Raw genomic sequence first — 7,437 nt, forward strand, 5'->3', positions numbered from 1 at the left:
GTATACCTGTAGGAGAAATTGTCCGTTACGAAACTCCCTGGCTTGGGCGCTCCAGGGGCGGGCATTTAGCGTTCTACTGCTGATACGTCGCGGTCACTGCTTCGATTCCTGACCCCAGAGGCTCCACTCTAATGTAGATTTATCAATGAAGAGTTTTGTACGTGTTGAAAAACAGATTTCAGTGGTGTTCTATGGCAGCGCGACCAGACATGAGGAAATAAGGAACGGGCCGAGAGGGAAACAACGCCGCCAAGCGCAATCAGCCCGTCCAAGCTTCCACACTCGAATGCCCTGCATGCCAAATAGCCAAAGGCGCTTATAATTATTCAGGCGCCCTTCACTACAGCATATCTTGGGCCCCCCGTGTTCGTTTGAAACTTTTCCCTCTATCTGTTCATCCTCACCTCAAAAGAAGCACACCCCAACCCGGGCTGACACTTTTGTGCACTGGTGGCTCATCTATTCACTAGCAGTAAACATCTAGCAGTGACACGAAATGTGTTAGAATAAGGCACGCATAGTGGCACATTGAAAAGAGGTAGTCAATAAATTCCCGAGAAAAATTTTGTATCGTGCACTTTTGCTTTCTTTCTTTTTTTTTGTTTATGGCTTTGTGGGTGTGACAAGGATTCATAGGTAAATACGAAAAAGCACTGAATGATAAGCACTTGCTAGCACTCAATCTCTACGGGTATGTTGACCTTTTGCATGATTATCCGATATTGCCAACGTATATTTATTTAAATTTAGAGAGTTCTCGTAACTTCCCACAGTGCTCACGTGAGATATAAGCTGGCCCCGACCATTAAAGGCTTTGGGAAATTCGCAATGTCTAAGCTGTGAGGTAACGTCTTCTTTCACAGCACCTTACAGTGTAAATACGTCCTGTCGGTGCAATCGCGACGTTACATTGGGTACGGAATTACAGCAGTTAAAGCGAAATGAGATTGTTCAGAATATTCTAATGTTCGAGACCAAGATTTCCCTGTGCACCTCCTTCTTTCTTTAAATTTTTCGCGTGTGTGAGCGAACATACAGAGAAAGAAAGAGACAGAGAATGCTTAAGGATACCTGGCGAGGTTATCCTAACGACAAGCTGGCATTCTACTCCAGGTAGAAAGTGAAGCACAACGAAGCATACGCCCACAATATTAACATAAACACATACATACACTAACACATACGCAGTTCACAGATGCATACAGACAAAAGTTATTTACCGTGTCCCCCTCCACTCCACCGCTAGTTTAGGCCTGTGCCCCAACAAAACACTAGGGTGGCTTTACATGTTATCAATATTCCATGAGGGTTTTCAGGAGAATACCCTTTGAAACATCGCAGTTTCCAAGAAATTCCACCTGACTTACGCTCCTTACTAACGTTTCCGTCACGGCATGCCATGACTGGCACTCTTTTCATATGCCACTGGAAAAAAGAGCTGTAAATTTTCAGGTATCCTGGCAACGGATATAAAATTAATATACTGATACGAAGCTTTAACGCCTACAATGCCTACAACGTGTGCCATCAGTGCCTGTTCTGTTTCCTTTTATCAACGTTATCCCATTTGGCTGCCAGTGTTCTCTACTTGACACCCGAAGTAGTTGTTTCCGAGCAATCGTTTATTGTTCAGTGTGTTATTTCTGACTAAAACTATGGCACTGAAAGCAGCTATCCTGCATGTGTACAGGTGTAAACAGTGGCATGAATGCAGCCTACACTTTATACGTCAATGTGTTATCTTGGCTGTGGGCACTGCTTGCTGCGATATATGCTAGGAGCAGCACAATAGCCCTAACCTAGGCAACCCGTCGGAAGACCTATACGGGTTGCATTTCTTGCTTTTATTTTCTTTATTATTCGTTTTATCTCTCGAAATTTAGTGTGAGGAGTTCAACTTATGGTGGAAAACACTTCCATGCACAAATTAGAATGCTTTATTGTCCTGCAACAGTTAACACTCTTCTAAGGATACCCTCCCATACATCAACACTATCAGGCACACATCGCGCAAATATCACCGCTGATTTCAGTAATGACATTGAAGAAGCTTTAAAGTTAGCATACAAGTAGTTTTTCAGTTGTGTTTTCATTACGTCAGTGTTCCTGATTTAGCAGCGATACAGCGTAGTGGTCTCCAATACTATGAAAAATGCAGAAACTATGCCATAAGCTTTCAATCAACTTTTGCGAAAATCTGCTTAAGAATAATGGTAGAAAATAAGTTTTCGTGTAGACCTACCGTGTTTAAAACAGCACCATCGGCAAGTTGAAATCTCCGCAAGTTTCATTTGTTCGAGTTTCTTCGCGTTTTGTGTCGTTTCATTTTGTGAAGACTACATCAGCTACGCGTGTTTCATTAAACGAACATCCCCAGACTGTTTTTATAATCCCAGTGGATTAGGCCAGCATGTATACTTATAGAATGACACGTTACCAACATCTGGATAGTCTGCGTGACCGTTTCAATCTTCTTGGTCGACGCCTTGTATCAGTCAGCAAACTACTTAAACCATGGTCGTGCTCTAATACTGAGCACTATGTTGTCAGTGCCCTTCTCGACAATAATATGATAGGCTTCCTCTGAGTTCCACTTTCATTATTCTTGAGAGCTACTTCAGTTTTATGCATACCACTTACGAGGTTTTTGCGCAAGTTTTGATGTTACGTATATTTGGTAATTGTTTTGTGACATTCTCCCAATCTGTAATAGTCAATTCGGATAGTAACCAACCCTTGTTTCTGGTATTTATCCCCTAACACTAAGCGCTATGCTGTCAGTGCTCTTCGCGGCAGTAGTATCTAGACTTCCTGCGAGTGCCAGTTTCTTGTTGTTTGAGAGCAATTTAAGTTTTATGCATTCCACCTATTATGTTGTGCAAGTTCTCATGTCAGCTATATTTGGCAACTATTGTGCAACATTATCTCACTGTGAAGTGTCGAATTCACATAATAACTAGGCCTTGTTTCCGGTACTGATGTCCATTACGACTTATGTGCTTGTGAATTGTGATACACTTCGTGCAGTGTTTCTTTTGACACATTTTTACTGACTACTCGTTATTTTCATGGTCTTTCCTGTTCTTTCCTGTTCTTTTTCTTTCCTGATAAGTGCATGGGGCTTTGGGATAGCTGGTCCTGAAAGGCCTACCTTGACATTTTTTTCGCCTAATAGAAGAATGTTAGCTAGGCGAAATTTGACTCATGTTTTCGTACAAGCACACGCCTAACTTAAATGATCTGCAAACCAATAATACTTCTAAGGAAAATAAAAAGAGGAAGCTTGTCTTGGGCTATTATTATCTACGAGAAAAGAACATCCATAGCAAGTCTCCAAGCTTCAAGCTTTCGCTATAGCAAGGACGGTCGTTTTTATTTTTTTCGACAGTGCTAACTCGACAATTTTAGTTACATGGAGTTATAAATATACCTATATCGTGCATCGTCGGATGCCTACAGCACTATTTCAGATTGTCTACACTGCAAACAAACGAAAGTAAAAAAGAAAGTTCGTGAAAGACGATTAAGAGGTAAACTAAGTGAATGCGTTTCTCCCTGCACGTACCCATGTAGCCATGGTTGTTGGGTGAAGTGGTTATAAGGAACGAGTTAAGCGATGCTGCTAATGGTGTGGCAAACAGGTCAACCTGGTCTTAATGACCTGAACAAATGCTCCTGACACACAACTCAACTATACAGGGAGAATGAACAATGCACACCAAAACAAAAAAAAAATGTTGTCTGGCGAGTTTCTCACGCCTCAGAATGGCCTGTCAACAAAGTTTGCGAGATCAGCAGACTGGAACGAGCAGCGCGCCGCGACCACTACGCCGCATTTTTGTACAGCGCAAAATAGCTAAAAAAATATTAGAGCTCGAGTTGACGATGACCTCATGGATCGTGTGAAGTTAGTCGCCAAGTACGGACATCGTAAATTCCCAGCAGAGTGTGGAGTAGGAGGCATTAATGTAGAGAAAGGAGGAGACATCGGTTGGAAGAGCGCGTGAGTCTCCAGCCTGCTACTACTGGTTGAAGTAAGGGTAAAGAGGAGAGACAGGGAAAGAGAGGTAGATCCCAGTTGATGGTGTTGTACTACAATAAGCGTTATATGCGTTATGCTGTTCAATACGTGGTAAGTGCCCTACACACATGCATTACACACAGTAGTGCTGGTGGTGATAAACTTTATTGAAAGGGGGAAGGGTAAAGGGGGACGTGGCTGAGGGATTGGGCTCAAGTAAGGCCCTGGGCCTGCTTGGCCTTCTCCGCCCAGTCCACCAGTTCAAGCTGTCGGTCGACGTCCCCAGAACTGAGCCAGGCTGTCCAGTCAGTCCCGCTGCTGTCGGGGGGATGAGAAAACGGGAGTGAGGTGCACTCCCACATTATGTGTGTGAGTGTTAATGCTCCGTCAAAAAAGGGAGCGTTACTCGCTCAAACACAATACGCACATTCGCATTCAGGCTACATATGTTCTAAAGACTCATTAAAATCATATTTTATTATATATATATATATATATATATATATATATATATATATATATATATATATATATATATATATATATATATATATATATATATATATATATATATATGTGTGTGTGTGTGTGTATAATAACCAGAAGAAGCCAACAGGCAATAAATCCAATTTACGGCTTCATAGTCTGTTGACTTTATCTGGTTATAATTAACAAAATCGAGCCTCTCCGTTCCCCTTCTTCTGTCGTCTCTCTCTCTTTCTCTCTCTCTCTCTTTTCTTCTTTTTTTCTTTTGTGTAGATGAGGTGTATCCTGCTATTAAGCCATATGAGATGCAACGGAAAGTTAACACGCCCGGAATCGAAGACTGTCAGGCCAACCATGTGTATAACCAAGCTACACCCTTTCATAGATCAGCCGAGCTTTTAAGGTTGTTTCAGTCGATTTGGGTTCCTAACCATCGCTTGTGCACGGAAAAATTGAATACCGCTGTGTTCCTATCCGTGCAGGTTTGTGATGGAAAAATACCTTATGATTGAATAACTGGGCAGGTAGAAAACTGAAAGCTACATGCTATGAATTACGTCCACAAGACGTGGCCATCGGCAACGCGTTTGCAATACTTAGCAACCTGGGGAATGGGAAAGCTTCTACACGCCCTCCCTTGATATTCTAGGTTAACTCTTAAAAAGGAAACAACAAAAAGTTGCTAAGAATGTACTAACGGGTACAGATGGCAACTCTATCAGCCATTACTCTACCTCTTTACAACCTGTTTACTGCCTTCAAAAATTCAGTAAATGTTTCCTGTAAGTGCTGGTAAAGTAAGACTTAGCAAGCAAGACTTATTAAATGCTGCCTTAGTTTGGCCCGCAGTATATCACGATGTGTAGGGGCTGTCTTAGTGCAACTTTTAAATGAACTGCAGTTCGTTTATTTTTCATTATGTTGAACTACGGCCATATATCCACTACAAGTCCTCCTCAAAGAGCAGTCGCGTAGTGCTCCGGTCATTTCACTGCACGGTTCTTTCTTCCTTTTTCATTTCCTTTGCATTTACCCGAAGAATGATGTTATCTGCAATCATGACATTTAAGTGCCCTTAATTTATTGTGTTAAAATTGTGACTATACCACGTAGCAATACTGTTCTTGTTTTTCCTTTAATTTTTATGTGTCTTTTACTTGGGTAGTAAATGTCTTGGTCTATCCATGGGTACCCATGAGTGCTTCTTCTACCTCCGGTCACTAAGTTATTCTGCTAGCTTTTGGTTCGTAATAAACGCAAATTTGTTTCTAAGCTGTGCGTGCGTGCGTGCGTGCGTGCGTGCGTGCGTGTGTGTGTGTGTGTGTGTGTGTGTGTGTGTGTGTGTGTGTGTGTGTGTGTGTGTGTGTGTGTGTGTGTGTGTGTGTGTGTGTGTGTGTGTGTGTGTGTGTGTGTGTGTGTGTGTGTGTGTGTGTGTGTGTGTGTGTGTGTGTGTGTGTGTGTGTGTGTGTGTGTGTGTGTGTGTGTGTGTGTGTGTGTGTGCGCGCGCGTGTGTGTGTGTGTGCGTGTGTGCGTGTGTGCATGCGTGCGTGCGTGCGTGCTTTCTGTTATCACTCATTACTTTCTGATAGTTCTCAACAGATACTTTTCTGACTGTTTGCGGTTTTATGTGTGTGCGTGTGTGTGTATGTGTGTGTGTGCTAATGTTTAGCCCTACAACCATTTTCAAGTGATCGCAGTTAGCAAGACGATCCAGTTATGGATAAGTCCTTTATTAGTCATATTTTGTAGTTTCCTCTTGTGACGCGATGCAATTGGGAAATGTATTGTTGAATATACCACATTATAAACAGCCAATGTTTCTTTTTATTTTTACGTTCATCCTTCAGGTAGCATAAGCCACAAATCTCAGGCCGTCTCAGGACGAGCACTCTTTCTGCTGCAGCGATTAATCTGTGTTTCCTTACACATTAGGTCAAACATAATTATAACAGTGAAAACCTACATTTTAGGCTGTCCATGATAGTTAAAGATATTTGTAAGTACTTGTAGCACACACACGGTATTCGATTACAAAGCGCGTGCAGTTCAGCGCTACTTCTTCAAGAGCTTTCAATACTATACGGCACGATACACATAACTAAAGTAAGCAACAGTAAAAACCAGTAGAAAACAGCGAGAACAAACGACAAGCTTCACGAAAGTGAGGATTGAACCGTCATTTTGTGACACCTTGAAGCAACTTAAGTTACCATATTGTGGAGCACGGTCCCTCTTTACCATGCCGATTTGGTTGTAGTTTCGACCGGGCCTCCTATAAGCGCACATCAACGAAGTGGTGACAACGTTATCTTATTACTCGTAAAACTTTTGCGAAAGATTTCTCTTCAGCAACATCAGAATACTGGTTTGATTTTACAGTTGCATTCAAAATATGAAATAAAGATCGGTGTAAGCCTAGCTCCCAAATCAAGGCTAGTGATGTTTAGCTCCTCTTGCCACCACTGCAAACACTGCTACGTTTACCTCGAATCGTTCGCAATCATCTATAAGCTTTTGCGAGCGCTACAGTTCGGCGGTATGTTCTTAAATTGCTTGAACTCAGACAACCGGGGAAAGCAAACAGTTTTTTTTTATTCTTAATATAACGGTGCCAGTATAACATATTCAACAAAAGCAAGAAAGAAAGAATGGAAAGAGAGCGCTGCTGAGCTGATCAAGTTTGGCCCTGAATTTGCCAACGTCGTACTGACAAGGGACAACGCTTCGCGTACCAGTTTGTCGGCTCTTGAAGGGCAGCAGCTAAGCTTGAAACAAAACACGCAAGAACAATTTTGTCAGGCGCCTTGCAGCTGCTGTGTGTTGTTGCTTTCCATTTCAACAGCGTCCCATTTTCTCTATGCCAACACCACGAAGAAGTACCTTCCGGCATCTTGAATATGTTTTATGCTTTGCTGCGTTTTCTCTTTCGT

The sequence above is a fragment of the Dermacentor variabilis genome, chromosome 5 (assembly GCF_050947875.1).
Source record: "Dermacentor variabilis isolate Ectoservices chromosome 5, ASM5094787v1, whole genome shotgun sequence".
Lineage (NCBI taxonomy): Eukaryota > Metazoa > Arthropoda > Arachnida > Ixodida > Ixodidae > Dermacentor > Dermacentor variabilis.